This window comes from Phascolarctos cinereus, unplaced genomic scaffold (assembly GCF_003287225.1).
Source record: "Phascolarctos cinereus isolate Bilbo 61053 unplaced genomic scaffold, phaCin_HiC Scaffold_726;HRSCAF=1367, whole genome shotgun sequence".
NCBI classification, from domain to species: Eukaryota; Metazoa; Chordata; class Mammalia; order Diprotodontia; family Phascolarctidae; genus Phascolarctos; species Phascolarctos cinereus.
In genome coordinates, this window is record NW_027556098.1 from 345018933 (window position 1) to 345040391 (window position 21459).

The window sequence follows — 21459 nt, forward strand, 5'->3', positions numbered from 1 at the left end:
ATTTATGGAGAATAGAAGAATTTATGACCAAACAAGTGCTAGAGAACATTGCAAAATGTAAATTGGATAATTTTGATTACATTAAACTGAAATTTTTTTTTTCACAAAGCCAATGCAACCAAGATAGAAGGGAAACACAAAGTGGGGAAACAAGTTATAAAACCAGTGTCTCTGATAAAGGCCTCATCTCTAAAATACATAGAGAACTGAATCAAATTTATAAGAATGCAAGTCATTCCCCAATTGATAAATGCTCAAATGATATGAACAGACAGTTTTCAGATGAAGAAATTAGAGATATCTATAGTCATATGAAAAAAAAATGCTCTAAATCACTATTGATTAGAGAAATGCAAATTAAAACAACTTTGAGGTACCACTTCATACCTATCAGATTGGCCAATATGACAAAACAGGGAAATGGTAAATGTTAAAGAAGATGTGGGAAAATTGGAACACTAATGTGTTGTTGGTGGAGTTGTGAACTGATCCAACCACTCTGGAGAGCAATTTGTAACTATGTCCACATGGCTATAAAACTGTGTGTACCCTTTGACCCAGCAATGGCACTTCTAGGGCTGTATCCCAAAGAGATCATAAGAATGGGAAAAGGACCCACATGTACAAAAATATTTATAGCAGCTTTTCTGTGGTGGCCAAGAACTGGAAAATGAGGGGATACCCATCAACTGGGAAGGGGCTGAACAAGTTGTGGTATGTAAATGTAATGTAATACTATTGTCCCATTAGAAATGATGAGCAGGCAGACTTCAGAAATATCTGGAAAAACTTACATGAATTAATGCTACCAGGAGAACATTGTACACAGTAACAGCAACATGTGCAATTTTGATAGACTTAGCTCTTTTTAGCAATGCAGTAATCTAGGACAATTCCAAAAGACTCATGATAGAAAATGCTGTCCACATCCAGAGAAAGAACTATGGAGTCTGAATGCAGATTGAACCATACTATTTTCTTTTTTGTTGTTGTTGTTTCCTCTTTCTTGTGAATTTTCTCTTTGGATTTAATTTTTACGGCATCACTAATGTGAAATTGTGTTCAATATGAATGTATATATACAGCTTATATCAGATTGCACATCACCTTGGGGTGGGGCTAGAGGTGGGAGGGGGAGAAAATTTGGAATTCAAAATTTTATGAAAGTGAATGTTGAAAACCAAAAAAAAATTTTTAAAAAAGAAAGAAGGAAAGAGAAAAAATAGTATGCTTTGATCAGACACCATCAATTTTCTCTGGGGGTAGATTGTATTTTTTATCATGAGTCTTAGATCATTGTATTGCTGAGAATAGCTAAGTCATGCACAGTCATTCATCATACAATATTGCTGTTACTGTGTACAATTTTCTCCTAATTCTTCTCACTTCACTCTGTATCTGTTCATGCAACTCTTTGCAGGTTATCATGCTCATCATTTCTTATAGCCCAATAATATTCCATTGCAATCATATATCACAACTTGTTAAGCAGTTCCCCAATTGATGGACATCTCCTCCGTTTCCGATTCTTAGCCACCACAAAGAGAGCTGCTATAACTATTTTGTACAGTTCACCCTTTCTGAATCTCTTTGGGACACAGACCTAGTTGTGGTATTGCTTGATCAAAGACCATGCACAGTTTTATAGCCCTTGGGGCATAGTTTCAAATCATTTTCTAGAATTCTTGGATCAGTTCAAAACTCCTCCAACAGTGTATTAGTGTCGGGTTTCCTCACATCCCCTCCAACATTTATCACTTTTTTTCTTTTCTGCCATATTAGCCAAACTGATAGGTGTGAGGTGATACGTTAGAGTTGTTTTAATTTACTTTTGTCTAATCAATAGGACCTTTCTGCTGGCTTACTTGGAGGGCAGGACTTCTCTCTTGACCTTCACTGGGGGCAAGGCATTTGGCCTATACTGAGTGCAGGCCCTTCAGCACTGGGGGCAAGGTCTCACCGCTGGCCTACACTGGCTTTGGTCTTGCCTCAGAGCTCAGGACCTCACTGCTGTTTTGCACTGGTGGAAGGGCTGTACTGCTGACCCCCTGAGGCGTGGCGTTCTTGGGAGCCACTAATCCAAACTGCACCCCCCTTCTAAGAACTGAGACGACCCTTTCCTGCTGACTCTCCAAGCTGTCCTCGGCTTGAAAACTACCTCACCACTCATAAATTAGTTCAGAGGCATTATTGAAAGGCTGTTTGGAGAGGAGTTTGAGACAAGTCAAGTGAGTTCCTGCCTCACTTGTCACTGGAAGTCTTGCAGAAGTTTTCTAAGTACAATACTAAATTTATTAATTAATAGATTAATACTGGGACATCTCTGAGTTATTATAATAGTATATGGGTATGAAAAATTAAAGAAAAATTACTTTGTATTGGTGGTTAAATTATAATACAGGGATGGTATTCTCCAAAGGAGGGGGTATTAGATAAAGTAATAAAATGTAAAAGTTTTCTAAGTAAAGGGAATATTAAATTTTGAGAAAACAATAGGATCAAACTGCTTTCTCAGGGAACTGGGATGTAGAGATGTGTAGATATATATCTAGTTTACAGAGAGGGCAATCTAATCATTAGCATCCAAATGCTTCTAATGGGAAATTCAGGCTTTGAGTATATTAAGTTCTCAAAATTGGAATAAGGATTTTACATGTAAAATTGCAATGATAATTTTAAAGAAAAATCATTTCCCTATTTTGCAGTATCTGTTTTTTTTAAATTTATTTTAAACTTAAATACTAAAAAAAATACAAAATAAGGGAAAAAAAGCACTACCATGTACATGACAGAATGTAAGAAAGGATTCAAAATATACAGCAATAAATTTTCATTGCAAGAAAGCCTATATAGGAGGGCGGAGCCAAAATGGCAGAGTGAAAGCAGCAACTTCCTTGAGCTCTCCCCCAAACTCCTCCAAATACCTATAAAAAATGGCTCTAAACGATTCTAAGGCAACAAAACCCACAAACAGACAGAGTGAAACAAATTTCCAGCCCAAGACAACCTGGATGATTGATCAGAAAGGTATATCGTGCCGGGCTGAAAGCGGAGCACAGTGCGGTGTGGGCGCGCAGGCTGCAGCACACCTGGAGCAGGCCTCACAGGACTGAATCGGGGGCAGCTGTGGTGGTTTCCAGACTCCTCAATCCATGATATGACAAAGACAACTTAGAAGGTCAGTGGGAAAAGTCAGTTTCTGCGATGCTGAGAGAGGAAGGCAGGTTCTCAGGTCCGGTTCCCCAAGAACGTGGCTGGGGGGCGGCAGTTGCCTCCTGAGCTTCTGGCCCACAGACTGAGGGGGAATCGAGTGGTGATCAGAGGGGCATTGCAGGGATCTCTCTGCTGGTGTTCAGGCAGGCATCTCTTACTTTGCCCTTGCTTGGATCTGGGTCACAGTTCTGGACAGGGGTCCTGGGGTGAGGAGGAGTGCTGGCACGGTGGAGCTTGTAGTGGCTGGGGACAGGAAACTTTCTTCACAGTTCCAGGACAGAAAGGAGTGCTTGTGGTCACTAATAGACCACAGCACAGGCCAGGAAAGGGGTAAACACCTCACCCCTTATCATACCACCTTGCAAGAACTGAAAATTTACAGGTCCCTATAAGTATCTCTGAAAATAGCTATATAAACTTCCCGAGGCTTGGGACAGTACATTCTCCACATTGGAAGCAGACTCTTACCTTAACAAAGAGTTTAAAACTCAAGTAATTGGCTGGGATCATGAGAAAGCAGTGCAAAAAGAGTCAGACTATATTCTCTTACTTGGTGACAAAGAAGATCAAAATAAGACAACAAAGTCAGAGCTCCTACATCCAAAGCCTCCCAGAAAAATATGAATCAGTCCCAGGCCTTGGAAGAGCTCAAAAGGGATTTTGAGAAGGAATTAAGGGAAGTAGAGGAAAAACTGGGAAGAGAAATGAGAGTGATGCAAGAAAATCATGAAAAACAAGTCAACAGCTTGCTAAAGGAGACCCAAAAAAATACTGAAGAAAATAACACCTTAAAAAATAGCCTAACCCAAATGGCAAAAGAGGTCCAAAAAGAAGAAGAATGCCCAAAAAAGAAAAATTGGCCAAATGGAAAAGGAAGTCCAAAAGATTACTGAAGAAAATACTTCCTTAAAAATTAGAATAGAGCAATTGGAGGCTAGTGACTTTATGAGAAATCAAGACACTGTAAAACAAATCCAAAAGAATGAAAAAATAGAAGAGATGTGAAATATCTCATTGGAAAAACAACTGACCTGGAAAATAGATCCAGGAGAGAGAATTTAAAAATTATTGGACTATCTGAAAGCCATGATCAAAAAAAAGCCTAGACATCATCTTTCAAGAAATTATCAAGGAAAACTGCCCTGATATAGTAGAACCAGAGGGCAAAATAGAAATTGAAAGAATCCACTGATCTCCTCCTGAAAGAGATCCCCAAAGGAAAACTCCTAGGAATATTGTAGCCAAATTCCAGAGTTCCCAGGTCAAGGAGAAAATATTACAAGCTGCCAGAAAGAAACAATTCAAGTACTGTGGAAACACAATCAGGATAACACAAGATTTAGCAGCTTCTACATTAAAGGACTGCAGGGCATGGAATATAATATTCTGGAGGGCAAAGGAGATAGGATTACAACCAAGAATCACCTACCCAGCAAAACTGAGTATAATCCTTCAGGGGAAAAAATGGTCATTCAGTGAAATAGAGGACTTTCAAGCATTCTTGATGAAAAGACCAGAGCTGAATAGAAAATTTGACTTTCAAATACAGTACTCAAGTGGAACATGAAGAGGTAAACAGGAAAGAGAAATCATAAGAGACTTATTAGGGTTGAACTGTTTGCATTCCTGCATGGAAAGATGATATTTATAACTCATGAGACCTTTGTCAGTATTAGGGTAGCTGGAGGAAAAAGATTATATGTATGTATAGTTAGATAGATAGATAGATAGATAGATAGGTAGGTAGGTAGGTAGGTAGGTAGGTAGAGGGCACAGGGTGAGTTGAAGATTAAGGGGTCATATCTGGAGAATAAAATTAAGGAATTAGAGAGGATTATATTCAGAGAAGAAGAAAGGGAGAGGTAGAATGGGGTAAATTATTTCACCAAAAAAAAAACAAAGAGAAAAGAAAATGCTCTTACAGTGGAGGGGAAATGGGGGAAGGTGAGAGGGAATGAGTGAATCTTATTCTCATAGGATTTGGCTTACGGAGGGAATAACATACACATTCAGTTGGGTAAGTAAATCTGTCTTATGCTACAGGAAAATAGGGGGAGAAGGGGACAAGAGAGCAGGGTGATAATAGAGAGGAGGGCAGATTGGGAAAGGGAGTAATCAGAAGAAAGTACTTCTGAGGAGAAAGGGAGTCAAAAGAAAGAATAGAATAAATGGGAGGGCAGGATAGGATTAAGGGAAATAGAGTTAGTTTTTTACAACATGTCTACTATGGAAGTGTTTTGCATAACTGCACATGTATAACCTAAAAAAAAAAACCCTATATAAATAAATGGTACACGTTGTGTTCTGAGCTGTCAATCTTTTCTTTGCTTCCTTGTAAATTTTATTTTGTTCTACGATGTGCACTTTTTACTTTTTTTTTCCAATTTTCTCCTGCCCCCCCCACCCTAGGAAGGTTATAATTAAGTGAGGAGGTATAGATAGAAACATACACATACATATGCACACACATATACGTGTGTGTGTATCTGTGTATATCTGTTTTTTGTACATATACACATGCATATACATACACATATGTACACACACATATATACATACATACATATATATATATTTAGATATCAGCACACTCATATATAGACATATAAATTCATTTTCATCTATGTAAGATCATATTATACTTGTTTGTCCTGTGTTTCTGTGAGAGTGGATGATATCTTCCTTCATAAGTCCAAGCCTTCCATATTTTTCTAAGTCCACCAACTCATCATTTCCTATATCACAGCTATATTCTGATCTTATACTGGTTAGTTATTTAAAATAATCTAAAATTATATTGATTAATATAGCTGACATATAGTATAGGTTCCCTGATTTTCTGTTTTAATTAATTCTATTTCACGTTTAACTTTGTCTGAGATCATGATTACTACCCTTGATTTTTTTCTTAATATATTCTACTCCTGATCTTTGTATTATATTTATGTGTATCTCTTATTTCCTATCCCTCCTGACTCCTCTACTTTATTTCTATCCACTACCTTGCCCTCCTATTAATTAACCCACCTCCATCCAAAGATCCCTTATCCTCTCCCCCCCACCCTTTCCTCTTACTCTCTTCTTTCTATCTAAATTTAGAAGACTTTTGTAACTCTCCAAATAAATTTGCTATTCCCTCTTTATCCCATTCCTATTAATATAGATAACCGTCTATACCCCCTTTATCCTATTCCCTTACCCTCTTATTTCTTTATAAATTTGGAAGACTTTTTTTTTCCTTCTGAAAGCATATATTCTCTCTTTAACCCAGATCTGATATGAGTAGGGTTCCCTCTAAAAATCCCTCCCTTCTCCTCTTATCCTCCCTGTTCCCTTAGCTTTTTATTTCTTTCTATATTTAGAAGACTTATACACTCTTCAAAATATATATGTATTATTCTCTCTAACCCATTCCCAAAGAGGGGACGGTTCCAGAACTATTAGCCCTCCTCCCCCATCTAATTTCTCTGTGTCATTTCTTCCTCTCACATCTCATTTATAAAAGATAATTACTTTTTTCACTATTTCCTAAGTGGTTTTACTTTTTATAGTCATATCATACTCAGGCCTATACTAATCTTTCTTTCAAACTACCCAATTGCTAAAAACAAACTTAGTCGTATGGTTTACATTTCCTCATATAAAAGGTAAATGATCTGTCCTCATTGAGTCCCTTGTAATTAGTCTTTGATGGGTACCTTATATTTCTCTCGTATCTTCTATACCAAATTTTCTTTTAGGTTCAGCATTTTTTTGCAACAAAATCCTGAAAGTCTGGCGATTCATTAAACATCTATTTTTTTTTTCAGGATTACATTTAACTTTGCAGGTTATGATGTTTTGAGCTGCAACTCCAGTTCTTTTGCTTTTTGGCATATTGTGTTCCAATACCTGTGATCTTTTAGTGTATCTGCTGCTAGGTTTTGCATAATTCTAATTGTGGCTCCACCATATTTATTTTTTTTCCTTGTTGCCCACAATATTTTCTCCTTGACCTGGGGGTTTTGAAATTTGACTATGATATTCCTATAGGTTTTCCTCATGGGATCTCTTTCAGGTACTGATCGGTGAATTTTTCTATTTCTACTTTCCTCTCTTGTTTTAACACTTCAGGACAATTTTCTTTAATTTTTCTTACATTATTGTATCAAGATACTTTTTTTTTAATCATAGCTTTCAGGTAGTCCAATCATTGTTCTGTTTTATTTTCTTGATGTGTTCTCCAAATCAGTTGATTTTTTTTTAAAAATGGGATGTTTCAGATTATCTTCTATTTTTTAATTCTTTATATTTTGTTTTTTTAAAAAATCATTTATTTATTTATTTTTGGCAGTTGGGGTTAAGTGACTTGCCCAGGGTCACACAGCTAGTAAGTGTCAAGTGTTTGGTCTGAGGCCGGATTTGAACTCAGGTAATCCTGACTTCAGGGCCGGTGCTCTGTCCTCTGCACCACCTAGCTGCCCTATATTATGTTTTATTATTCCTTAATCTCTTATAATTTCATTGGCTTTCCCTTGCCTGATTCTAATTTTCAAGGAGTCATTTTCTTCCTCAAGATTCAGCAACTCTTTTCCACTTGGTTAACTTTCTTCTTAGAATCTTCCTGTTTTTCTTTGATTGTTCTTATTTAAAAACAAAACAAAACAAAACAACTTTCCTCATCCTATGTCATTTGATTTTTAAAGGTTTTTTTTTAAGTTTTTCTATAAATTCGTTTTGGGCAGGTTACCATTTGATGTTACTCTTTGGGGGTAGGAGAGGCTTTTTCTTTCTTCAATATCCTCCTCTGAAGATGAACCCTGATCTTTTGTATTCTCATAGTAACTTTCTATATTTGGGTTCTTTCTCCTTTCCTGGTTCCTTTGTTTTCATTTTTAGCAGTTTATTATTGTAATCACATCTATTCCTGTGGTATGGGGAATGGTACCTCTAGTCTCAGATACTCCTTAGTTCTCCCCTTTGGCCTGGAATTGAAACCAAGAACTCTCCTCTCCTATAAGTACCCACAGCCAGCAGCATGCCCACCCCACTGCTTCTGTACTCACTGGGTGTGTGTTGATTCCTTCTCACCCAAGGCCTCATCTTAACAGCACAGCTGGGTCTGACACCCTTTATCAGCAGAGGTTCCCTGAATCTTTCTACCACCAACTCCCCACACTGTCTAAGGGGTGAAAATTCCTATAGCTAGGGCCAAGGCTACTTCCTAACCCAGCTAAGCCCAAGGCTTACTGCTTGCTCTTTCAGTGGAACTAGCCTGGAGATGTTTGCACCTCACAGCCACCAAATCTTGGTCCTGTGATTTTTCTTCGGATATTCTCAGATTATCCTGGGAGGACCACTGTTCTGCCCCAACTCTTGTTTATTTTTACTGCTCTACATTTGCCCTGAGGTGCTATTTTGTCTTGTTTTGGGGGAAAATCTGGAGAGCTTGGAATTTTCTAACCTACTCTGCCATCTTCCCAGAATCCTCTTCTGAAGTATCTGTGTTAAGAGACAGAAGGTTCGTTTTCCAAGTCAGGTCCTTATGAATTTTTAAAGATTCTTTCTTCAGCCTGTTGATAACACTATACTTCTCAGGTACAGGGTTTAGGTAAAGGAAGAAATATGAAGTAGTATGTAAAAACTGAAATTCTCCAAACTTGTAGGTGAATTATGGGTTCCTAATTTGACATTCTTATAGATTTGTTTTTAATAGGATTATTTCCATAAGATTTTAACTGTTTTTCATCCAAGTTTGGGAGAATATACTAAATTGCCTTGTCTTGTTACTGGCAGATTTTAGCAGAATTATCTAGGAATCTCTACAAGTGACTTGGAACATGAAAATCAGGACCACCTCCCCCCCGCTTCAGAGCTGCTCTGAGAATATCCAAGAGATTATCAGGGACCAGACAACCACAAAGGACATCTGGGATGCAAGACAAAATATACGAATTACATGGAGATTGGAAGTGGGTTACTATCATATAAGAAGACGATATTATTTAATAACGATGATCATCATTGTATTGCTTTGGCCTTCTGTTTCATGGTGTTATGTTTGATGAATTTTCTTGGTTACCTTGGTGACATGTAAATCTACCTCTCAAAATTAGTTCCCTGTAAGCTCTCTAAGTAGGCTGATTTGTAGCCTGACTTAGTCTATCTACAGAGTTTAATTAACAAGGTTTATCTCCTTAAGGAATATCATCATTATTTTTCTTAGGCTTTGTATTAGCTATTGTACAAAGCAATGTGATAGGATATTTCCTTGTCTGTGTGTGGTTATTTTTTTTTGGTTTGTTTTTGTTTTGTTTTTTGATATGTAATGTTGATAGTGAGCATGAGCACATTAAACACCTCATGAATGTGATCCTTGGGAATTGTGGGCTAGTCTCTCACCTATGTCTCAAAATGGGAAATTGACAGAGTTTGGGGAATTGTGTGAACCAAACTGATTGTATCTTGTAAAAGTGACTCTATTTGGACACTCAAGTTTCATTTTCCTATAAATTCCACCTGCTTGCTAATCATGGGAATTATGTGACACTCTATTTTACATAAGAGAATCTACCTGCTGGATCTGTCCTCTTCCAAATACCCAAACTCACTCAGCCCTCTCCAAATTCAAAAAATCCCTAATATTTCCTCCAATTAGATATCAGATTATCTAATCTCATATCTTGATTTGTATCCTGTTAATTATTTTCTTTTAATGCATGAAAGTCTGATTTAGTATTGTAATGACAAACTTCCACTACTTATTTGCCCTGATTAGAGAAATTTTCTACGTTAGGAAAAAGGAGGGCCACGGTCATGGCACTATCAAGACTATGCCTTCAAGGGCAAAATCAGTCTGGGGGAAAAAAATTTCTTTAGCTTTGTTTGATTCCATGCAAGAGGCACAGTTAACAGCCCATCATGTAGCAACATTTCACATTATTCAAAAGGTATCAAAGGCCAGACTCAGAATTAACCACAGTGGGATAATTCCTGTTTAGAAAGGAAATAGCAGGGCAACTAGATGGTGCAGTGGATAGAGCACTGGCCCTGGATTCAGGAGGACCTGAGTTCAAATCCAGCCTCAGACACATAACACATACTAGCTGTGTGACCCTGGACAAGTCACTTAACCCCATTGCCTAGCCAAAAGAAAAAAAATAGAAAGGAAATAGCACAATCAGGAAACTGAGTTGAGGATATAATTTTTGTCTATGCAATGTTATCCACTCAACTTTTTTTTTTTCAGGGAGAGACATCCACCTATAGCAGTTCTCAGACTGCACTTCCTTTGGGTAGTACATGATAATCCCATTGGATGGTGAACTATTAATTTCATGACAATTTAGACAATCATATCTGAAATCATAACCTAACACTATCAAATTGGACTGCAATGACATTTTACCTCAAGTAGCAGAATTTTGAATAGTCACAGTTTAGGGCTAGATTATTATTGTATTGCTCATGTTTCAACAACAATTAACCATGAGTAAATATAAAGGCACTTAATTTAGTCTTCATTTATAAATTAAGAAAAATCACATTCTAGAGTCTCACACATACAGTAAATATATGATAGTGGACTCCAAACTCCCAGAAAAGTTCTGGCCACTGCAAAGTCTACAAACTAACATGTTAGTATGCCCTGTTAATACCTTAGGCAAAATGAAATGTTAGAATATAAATTCTATTGTTACTGTTGGTTCAAAGATGTAACTTCTTTTTTTTTAACATGTGTTTCTAAAACCTTGGGTTACAAATTTTCTCCCTTCCTCCCTCCCACCATCATTAAAAAGGCAAGCAACTCGAGATACAGGTTATATGTGTGTGGTCATGCAAAACACTTCCATACTAGTCATGCTGTGAAAAACTACCTATATTTACCTTCATCCTATCCCACCCCCCATTTATTGTATTCTCTCTTTTGACCCTGTCCCTCCTCAGAAGTGTTTGCTTCTGATTATTCCCTCCCCCAATCTGCCCTCCTCTCTATCAAACCCCTGCTCTCTTGCCCCCTTCCCTTCCTTATTTTCCTGTAGGTAAGATAGATTTCCATACCCCATTATGTATGTTATTCTCTCCTTGAGCCAAATCCTGTGAGAATAAGATTCACTCATGCCCTCTCACCTTCCCCCATTTCTCCTCCACTGTAAAAGCCTTTTCTTGTCTGTTTCATGTGAGATAATTTATCCCATTCTACCTCTCCCTTTCTCCTCCCAGTATAATCCTCTCTTACTCCTTAATTTTATTTTCCAGATATCACCCCTTCATCTTCATTTCACCCTGTGCCCTCTGTCTGTCTGTCTGTCTGTGTCTGTCTATCTATCTATCTATCTATCTATCTATCTATCTATCTATCTATCCATCCATCCATATGATTTTTCCCTCCTACTACCATAATACTGACAAAGGACTCATGAGTTACAAATATCATCTTTTCATGCAAGAATGTAAACAGTTCAACCTTAATAAGTCTCTTATGATTTCTCTTTCCTGTTTACTTCTTCATGTTTCACTTGAGTCTTGTGTTTGAAAGTCAGATTTTCTATTCAGCTCTGGTCTTTTCATCAAGAATGATTGAAAATCCCCTATTTCACTGAATGACCATTTTTTACCCTGAAGGATTATACTCAGTTTTGCTGAGTAGGTGATTCTTGGTTGTAATCCTATCTCCTTTGCCCTATGGAATATTATATTCCATGCCTTCTGTTCCCTTAATATAGAAGCTGCTAAATCTTGTGTTATCCTGATTGTGCTTCCACAATATTTCAATTGTCTCTTTCTGGCTGCTTGCAATATTTTCTCCTTGACCTAGGAATTCTGGAATTTGGCTACAACCTTCCTAGGAGTTTTCCTTTGAGGATCTCTTTCAGGAGGTGATTGGTGAATTCTTTCAATTTCTATTTTGCCCTCTGGTTCTAAAATATCAGGGCAGTTTTCCTTGATAATTTCTTGAAAGATTATGTCTAGGCTCTGTTTTTTGATCATGGCTTTCACATAGTCCAATAATTTTTAAATTACCTGTCCTAGATCTATTTTCCAGGTCAGTTGTTTTTCCAATGAGATATTCCAATTGTTTTCTAATTTTTCATTCTTTTGGATTTGTTTTATGGTGTCTTGATTTCTCATAAAGTCACTAGCTTCCAATTGCTACATTCTAATTTTTAAGGAAGTATTTTCTTCAGTAACCTTTTGGACTTCCTTTTCCATTTGGCCAATTTTGCTTTTTAGGGCATTGTTCTCCTCATTGGCTTTTTGGATGTCTTTTGTCATTGGGTTAGGCTATTTTTTAAGGTGTTATTTTCTTTAGTATTTTTTGGAGTCTCCTTTAGCAAGCTGTTGACTTGTTTTTCATGATTTTCTTATATCACTCTCATTTCTCTTCCCAGTTTTTCTTCTACTTGTCTTACTTGCTTCTTAAAATCCTTTTTTGAGCTCTTCTACGGCCAGGGATCAATTCATATTTTTCTTAGAGGCTTTGGATGTAGAAGCTTTGTCTTTGTTGTCTTCTTCTGGTTGTATGTTTTGATCTTTGTCACCAAAGTAAGATAATATATTCTGACTTTTTTGCCTGGCTTGCTCATGATTCTAGCCAATTACTTGAGTTGTAAACTCTTTGCTGAGGTAGGGGTCTATTTCCAGTGTAGAGAATGTACTATCCCAAGCTTCAGGGGTTTTATGCAGCTGTTTTCAGAGATACTTCTAGGGACCTGTAAATTTTCAGTTCTTCCAAGATGGTAAGATACAGAGCAAGGTGTTTACTCCTTTCCCAGCCTGTGCTGTGGTCTATGATTGACCCCAAGCACTCTTGTCATCTTGGAACTCTGAGGAGGATTTCATTCTCATTGCCACTACGAGCTCCACCATGCCAGTCCTCCTCCTTGCCCCAGGACCGCCAGCCAGAACTGTGACCCAGATCCAAGCACAGGTAAGCAAGAGAATCCTGCACCAGCAAAGAAATTTCTGCAATTCTCCTCTGATCAGCCACTCAATTTCCCCTCACTCTGTGGGCTGGAAACTCAGGAAGCAGACTCACCCTTTACCATGATCAGTCTTGTAGGTTTCCCCATTTTGGTTGGGAGTGTTCCTGGTTGCTTTCTTGCACTTTTTTTTCTCAATGGATTTTCTTTAAAACTTACTAACTTTGAAATTAATCTTTTATTTTACAGTCTTGATCCTTCACTTTTTCTACCTTTATTAGCTTCATTTCTGCTTATTCTTTAATGGTTTAAATCAAATTCCACTGAACAATGTTCTATCACCTTTTAATAAGGAGAAAGAGAGAGATACAGAGCCAGACAGACAGAGAGACAGAGACAGACAGAAAGAGAGAGACAGAGACAGAGAGATGCAGAAAAACACAGAGAGATTGCTTAACCTTAATCTGCAAAGCTCCAAAAATCCACTAAGATGTTTTAGTAGGTACCTTAATTTGGAAATTTAAAATAAAGTTATTACCGTTTGGTTACAAATTCTATCCTTTAGCTTATAAGGCAATAAATTTCTACAAATCTGGAAAAAAAGATTTTTTTCCTTTTCTTTTCTGTCTTTATCTCTGTAATCTCTAAATCTGGCCAGGGTTGTAAAGGCAGAAAGAAAGAATCTCACAGTTTGTCCTCCCTATCTCTCCCTGAAATCCTAATGAAAAGTCAAGTGAGTATGCCTGCTTGATATTAATATCAGCTGGGGAACTGTTTTGAGGCTTCATTAGCCTTCCCCACCCATCTAAGCTCCCCTTCTGTGTTGTCTCATTGTTATTTTTTTTAATAGGTGCCAAAGTGTTCCTTTTCAAAGTTCTCCAAGGTAACAAAACAAGCAAAAAAAAAAAACCAGTCACAAACCTTTTGCTCACTACAGAAATTTTGAAGTGGAAGCAGAAACCCCATCACTGCCCGGTGGTTTGCCAAAATCTTTACTTCCTTCTCTATTACCTTCAAAAGTAGTTTCTTAAGAGAGCCTTGGTCTTTTATTTATTTATTTTGCCTTCTAGGCCCTAGAGTGTTTTTCTTTCTTTCAAGTTTGATTTTTGATATGCACGGTTAATAATAATTACCTGGCCAGATTTGTTTCCCACAATTATAAACCTTGGTTACTGAGTCCAATGCATGCTGGATATTCCCTGTTGAGCTAGTAGTGTTTTTTTCCTTTTCCCAAAATTTTAACAGCTTGGTACTAGTACCCTTTCAACCTTTCTGTTTTTGTGCAACGCAATTTTGGGTAAAGACGCATACTCACTAATTGCTCTTTTCCACTGTTCCTTTTTTTATGAACAAGTGAGAAAAAATCAGTTTGGGTTTGGGACTTGTTTCTCCTTATTCTTCCTGAATTTGGGGGAGTTAAATTCTGTATGGAAAACTAATAGCCCAAGAGATTCCATTCTGGCCTTTAACCAGGCAAGGACTGACTGCCAGCTTGAGGGGTAGAGCAGGCTTGGTCTCAGTGACAGTCACAAGTGAATGACCCTCAAAAACTTGCCAGATTGTTAAAAGGGAAATTCTGTGTTAATGCCTTCATCTTGATTAAAGAGGCAAAACTCAGGAAAATAAAGCTAAAAAGGAGTTTATTAAAACACAGAGACAGAAAGACTTAGTGGGCTGGCTTCTAGGACTAAATTCTTTTTTTAAAAAAAGTTTTATTGATGTGTTTTGCTTTTATATTACAAAATTTTCTAGATTACTCCATGAGAGTGTTCTTGTAACAAAGAAAAAAAAATAAAGTAAAACAAACAATATCATTAGCAATCTAAAAGTATGTAACTTTCCACATTTGTAGCACCTCACCAAACAGCTTCTATATTTAAAAAGATAATTAACATAAATCTATTTTCTCCCTCTCATCCCACATCCCCACTAGGAGAAAAAGGGAAAAGAAAAATAAATTCCTCATATCAAATACGCAATCACTCAATCCCCTCAATGACTGTATACGGAAATGTATTTCTCAACCTAAATCCTTCCTCTATCTATCAAAAGGTGAATAGTGTGTTTCATTTTAACTCCTCTGGTGACATGGATGGTTTTGTTTTGATCACAGTTGTTACAGCTTTCAAAGCTCTTTTTCTTTACAATGTTGTTATTTTATATATTTTCCTCCTGGTTCTGTTCATTTCTTTCTTTATCACTTTACAAACGTCTTAAAAATTGTTCATATTTGTAATATCAGTGTTATAATAGAAGTTGTTCTGTTTTTTTCCTACTTCATTCTGTATCAGTGCCTATAAGTCTTTTCATATATCTCTGAAATCATTGATTTCCTCATTACTAATAGTGCAATAGTGTTGCATCACATTCATATACCATACTTTATTCAGCAATTCCTGAATTGAATTCCCAAATTACATATAGATAATCCATCTGCCTATCTCTCTATCTACATACATACATACATACATACATACATACATACATACACACATACATACACACATACATACATACATACATACATACATACATACGTAGACAATAAATACAAGATACATTTTTCAGTCAGGAAGGCACAAGCAGCAATTAGGTGGAACAGTGGATAGAGTTTTTGACTTGGAGTCAGGTAGACCTGAGTTCAAATCCTACCTAAGACATTGCCTATTTCTGTGACTCAGGACAATTTAGTTAAACTCTTTCAGCCTCAGTTTCATCATCTTTAAAATGTAGATAATAATAGCATCTATCTCACAGGGTTTTTGAGAACTGAATAAGATTACATGTAAAGTGCTTTACAAACCTTAAAGTACTGTATTAATACCAGCTATAATTATCATTATAATCTATATCAGCCATCATTTACTCTTGTACCTAGAAACATAGGTAAATATTACCTTCCCATTTGAGAGAGACCTAAAAGACAAAAAGAAAATCAATAACAAAAAAATGTTTTATAAGTCATTGAATGAAAGAAGATACAAATATTTCCACACTACTACACTCTAATATCTTTTACTTTATTCTTTTCTATGATAAAAAGGTAAAAAATAAGAAGCTAAACTATGAACTGGAATCTTAGGAAAAATGGTATGAATCTGAAGAGTAACTCATGAAATCTATTTTAAATATCACTGACTGACTAACAGATATGAATGTGGGCTAATACAATGCCCCAGTTTACTCCTCACAATTTCTACCAAGGAACCACCTGATTGTTTCGTCTTATTTCTAATGTTATCACATTCAAAGGATTTTTTAATTCAACCAGTAGTATATGGAGAACCTTTTTTGTAATTCCAGAAAGCTTCTCACCTATCATAAAAACACGATAAAACATCACCTACTTAATGACAAAATCATATAAATGTATTCCTGCAAATCATGGCCACACAAGAATACTGAAGCAGATATATTTATTCGTGAATTTTGTACTTCACACCTCCTGGGTCCTGCAATATGTAAGCCAGTCAAGATGAATTAATATTCAAGGGACTTTCAAATAAGGAGCCTTGTACTTGGCAGATGCCCAGGGATTTCTTCAAGTGCAGTGAGAGAGATAGAAACAGAGGAAGGAAACACCAAACAGTACATCCTGCCAAGGAGAAATAGGGAGTGATATTAACAACTAGATATATTGAAGTTTAGAAGAAAATATGTAATTAGAGAGGAGAGTCAGACCATTCAGCTCACAGTTTATTTTTCTATTTGATCTGCCAAGGTTTTGAACTCCCCTTAGGAGTTGCAATGCAACCTAAATGTCAATTTATCGGGGACATTTAATAGGATTTTGAGAATGTGTCTTTTCTGTTCTATCTTTACCAATGATCCCTTCATCTTCCATGCTTTTCTAGAGGTGCATGGACAGGATTTTGGTTTTGTTCATCCTATTCCCAACCAGTCTTTCTCTACATGGATGTTTTCTTTCTCTACATGAAAGTACTGTGTGAATTACAGTGAAGGTTTATTAAATTTACAATTCATCTAGCTAAACTACTTTGATGACTATAAGCTCCTTGAGGGCAGAGCCCAGATTTTATTCATTTTTGTATTACCCCACAGTGCTTAGACAATTACCATTGTCCAGGGTAGTTATTCAATTCATTTTTACTTAATTACATGTAAATTTGAGCAAAAATCTCCCCAATGCATTTTAAATTCTATGACTTTACTATTCAGTCTTCTTTTCAAGGATAAAATATATTGTTGAATCCAGTTTGCCAAGAAGTGCTATTGATGAAGGCAAAAGATCTTAAACTCACAAGACTTTAAAAACAAATACCTGCTTTCATAGAAAAATACTAGTAAATACACACCCTCACACACAAACACACACACCCACAAACAAATCTTTGGTTATTTTACCTTAAGGAGACCTACTTGTAATTACATAAAGACAGATGAAAAGAATGTGAACATTAATTAAAATTGAAGAACGCCCCTACGTAAGAGAAAAAGATTAACCCCATGACCTTGTAAGATCTCGGTCAGCATTAATGTCCTATATAGAGTATTAACCATGTTTTCTTTGAGGTTTACATTCAAACTCTCTAACTAATGATTATGCTTTGATGAATTTCTAATTTCATTAATGCCCTCTCAACTAATGCAGGTTGTGATCCTTCCTGGCTTCTCATCATAGTTCTAAACTATAATTTCCCATAAATTTTCCCAATATGTTCCAAAGGTTTCTTCTTGTTCTTTTAATATTACAAGGGTACTACAGTAGCACTGAGGCTGGCCACCAGTGTAGTATGAGTAATAGAGCAGTGAGACTGGAATCTGGTCTGTGTTTTTTTTCACAACATGACAAATATGGAAATATGTTTTGCATAACTACCCATTTCCACCTTAGAAGATCTTCTGATCCCTTCTTTGGCAGCAATTTCTCTTGCTCAAAATAGTTCTTATTTAGATGTGTATATGATATAGTCCCTTAGTAGTATATAATCTACTTAAATGTAGGGGTTTTTTTAATTGTTGCTGTTTTGTTTTGTTTTGTTTTGTTTCTGTTTTTGTCTTTGCTTTTCCAGTGCCTTGTACATAATAGGCACTTTATTGCTTATCTAATTTAATTACTAGATGACATTAGCATAGAAATTTACTGTTTAGACAGGCTTTTCATTCATTATCTCATTTGATCTTCACAACAGCCCTGGGGAACATTGCTATAAGCTACCCCCACAAATTATTACTTATGTTAACAAATGTTGATCTTTCATCAAATGTGTGTCCCATGGCTGTGGACAATGCCCTGGGAGTTTTTAATCTTTATGTAGGTTTTATGAAGGAAATATAACAGAAAGAGCACTGGATTTCTAATTTATTCTTCTCTTCTGCAGGAAAGTCATTTTAATTCTTACATTCTTCACATGGAATATTTACTTTCTATCTATGATAGTAACTGACTAATAGCAACTTATATTTGTATTAATTGCTTCTTCTCTAATAATTTGGAACTGGATGCTTTTTTCCCCATGACTGTAATTCAGCTCCCTACTGAGTTCATATGTGACAATGGTTTAATCATGTGAAGACAAATTTAGCAGAAATCTGACAGGAAGTAAGAAAAATGCGTCTACCTAAACTATGGATTGGTTAAGTATGTAGAATTAAGCAGAATTATACTTCTTAATTTGGTATTTGTCCAGAATGCTAAGGGAGCATTTGGGGACATTCTTGTTCCAGCTCACAAGAAGACTTGCCAAATTAAAGGAACCTGTACCACACAGCTGCCCTCTACACAGTAATTTTCTTCATTTGGATGTTTTGAACCGCCAGATGCCAGGGACCTGAACACAGATTGAAATTAAACACAAGGCTTGGGTGTCTTCTCCCAGGGGTAGGATCCTGCTGCTATCTGTTGTACTCTAATTTATTAAAAAATATCAGGATATAGCAACATCAACATAGTTTCATTCCTAAAATACCAGGCAAAATCAAAAGGATACAAAGGCCTACTGATTTCTCACTAAGGTGGAATAAGGAAATTCAAGGTCATAGTTTCATACTGTTTAGTGACACGGACATGAAATTTAAGGGTTACCCCACTGTTTTGGAAAGTGCCTCTTAAAGACGGTGGCATGCTTGGAACTATAGTAACCCACAATCTCCATAAACACCCCAGTAAATCTCTAAGATGGACCATTAATTGATGAAGAAAGAGAACCTCTGTATAGCACCTGACCCAGCCCTGGGGTAAACAAAAGGACCTCCAGAATTTTGCAGCATCCCTGAAGTATACAAGCCACAGCAGTGGAAAAAAGCAGGCCCAGAGTATCTATAGGGGTCTAGCACTTCCCATCTCAGCAAGTATTCTGTGTTCAATGAGGAGAAAAGTTCTAAAGTAAGGCTAGCCTAGGGTGATGCCCTTGACCCTAGCACAGCTCAAGGGCTCCCCTAAAGTACAACAACACATAGAGAGGAAGTATCCCAGGGAGATTATAAGGCAGGAGATAACCTTGGAGCCCTGTGGTGAGAAGTTGGCCTTAGGCATAGCACCAGAGTCCCTCAAAGGAATTATTCTTAGAACCTTTAGAAATTCTTAGAAATAACTCTTAGACCCCAAAGGAAGAATGAAAATTTAAAAAAAATCCACTATTTACCTTGTATAAGAAACCTCAAGATGAAGACTCCCTGTAATATCATTGCTAAAAATCCAATGTTACCAAGTAAAAAAAAAAATCCCAAAAGCAGTCAAAACATCTACCCAGTTCTGTCCTTTTCATCTGTAACACTTGGGATTTTCTATTTCATATACAGTCCATTTTCCCCTTATAAGAGCATATTTTGTTTTGCAAGATAGATGATTCTTTATTGTAAGCCTTTACTTTTTAGAATATCATATTCCAATCTCTCTTCCTTTACAAAACAGACAAATCTTCTATGATCCTGACAGCGGCTGTTTAATATTTAAATTCTTTCTTTTTTACCACTTACAATATTTTTTTCCTCTAGAGAAGAGGACTGGACCTGTGATTTATTGGTATATGCCCTGATGAGTAAATTTCTTTTTACCAATGTAGATCACTATCTAATTTTTTACAAGTTATAGTCTCATAATTGGGTGTTGAGAGGTCAAGTAATTTGCCTGCAAATAACAGTCATTATGTGTTAGAGGTAAGACTTGAACTATTGTCTTTCTGTAGCCATAGTCTAAGGCTAGTCTGCTCTCTATTTACTTCTCTGTACTGCCTCTCAGGTGCCCTTTAAGTATCTGAAAATAAGCAATCATGTTTTCCCTGTCATTATATGATAAGAACTCCCAAGTACCTTAAGGGCCACCTTATCTACAGCACACCTAAACCAAGAATTCCTTCTCCAATAGACCAAAACAGTTGTCCAGCTTCATTATAGTTGTCTAGGCTTGAAGGCTTTCAATGAAGAGAAACTTATAGCCTCCTGAAACAAAACCATTCCAATTTTAAGTAACACTAATTTTGAGAAAATCTCTACCATAAAATCTATATTTATTTCTCTGAAAGTCCCATACATTTCTCCCAATTACCTGGGATGGGGGAAAGGGAAGAAAAACAAATGTAATCCCTTTTTCATATGATAGCCAATTAAAAAAAAAACTTAACTATCTTGCTTTCCCCTCCTAAGTTTTTTTTTCATCTTTATGTTAAATTGCTTCAGTTCCTTCAAGCAATCTTTATTTTACATGCTCTCTAATCATCTCACTATCCCAGCTTCCCTTGTACTCCAGCTTGTTCATATTATTCCTAAAAGGTGATGTCTAAAAATGATCATAGGGATCCAGATGTGACTTGACCGGGGCAGAATGCTATGGAATGAATGTGTTGTCTGTTTTGGATATCATGTCTTTATTAAGGCAGCTTAGTATTACATTAGTTTTATTGTTTGTTTGTTTTTTTAACTGACTTGCCATACTCTTGATTTATGCTGAGCTTGAGGTTTCCTAAAATCCCAATCTTTTAAATAAGAATTGTTACGTAGCTACACAGCCTGCATCCTAGAAAAGTGAAGTTGAATTTTTCTTTCTTTTTAAAAAAAATACTTAGTAGTATTTTCCCAATTACATAGAAAGATCGTTTCAAATATTCACTTTTATAAGATTTTGATTTCCAGATTTTTCACACCTCCTGTCTCAAGAAATCAAACAATCTACTACAGGTTATATATGTACAATCTTATTAATCATATTTCCACATTAGTCATATTGAGAAAGAAGAATCAGAACAAAAGGGAAAAAAAACATGAGAAGAAAAAGAAAATAGCATACTTCAATCTGCACTTAGACTCAATAGTTCTTTCTCTGGATGTGGACACTGTTTTCCATCGTGAATCTTTTGGAATTCTCTTCGATCATTGTATGGCTTAG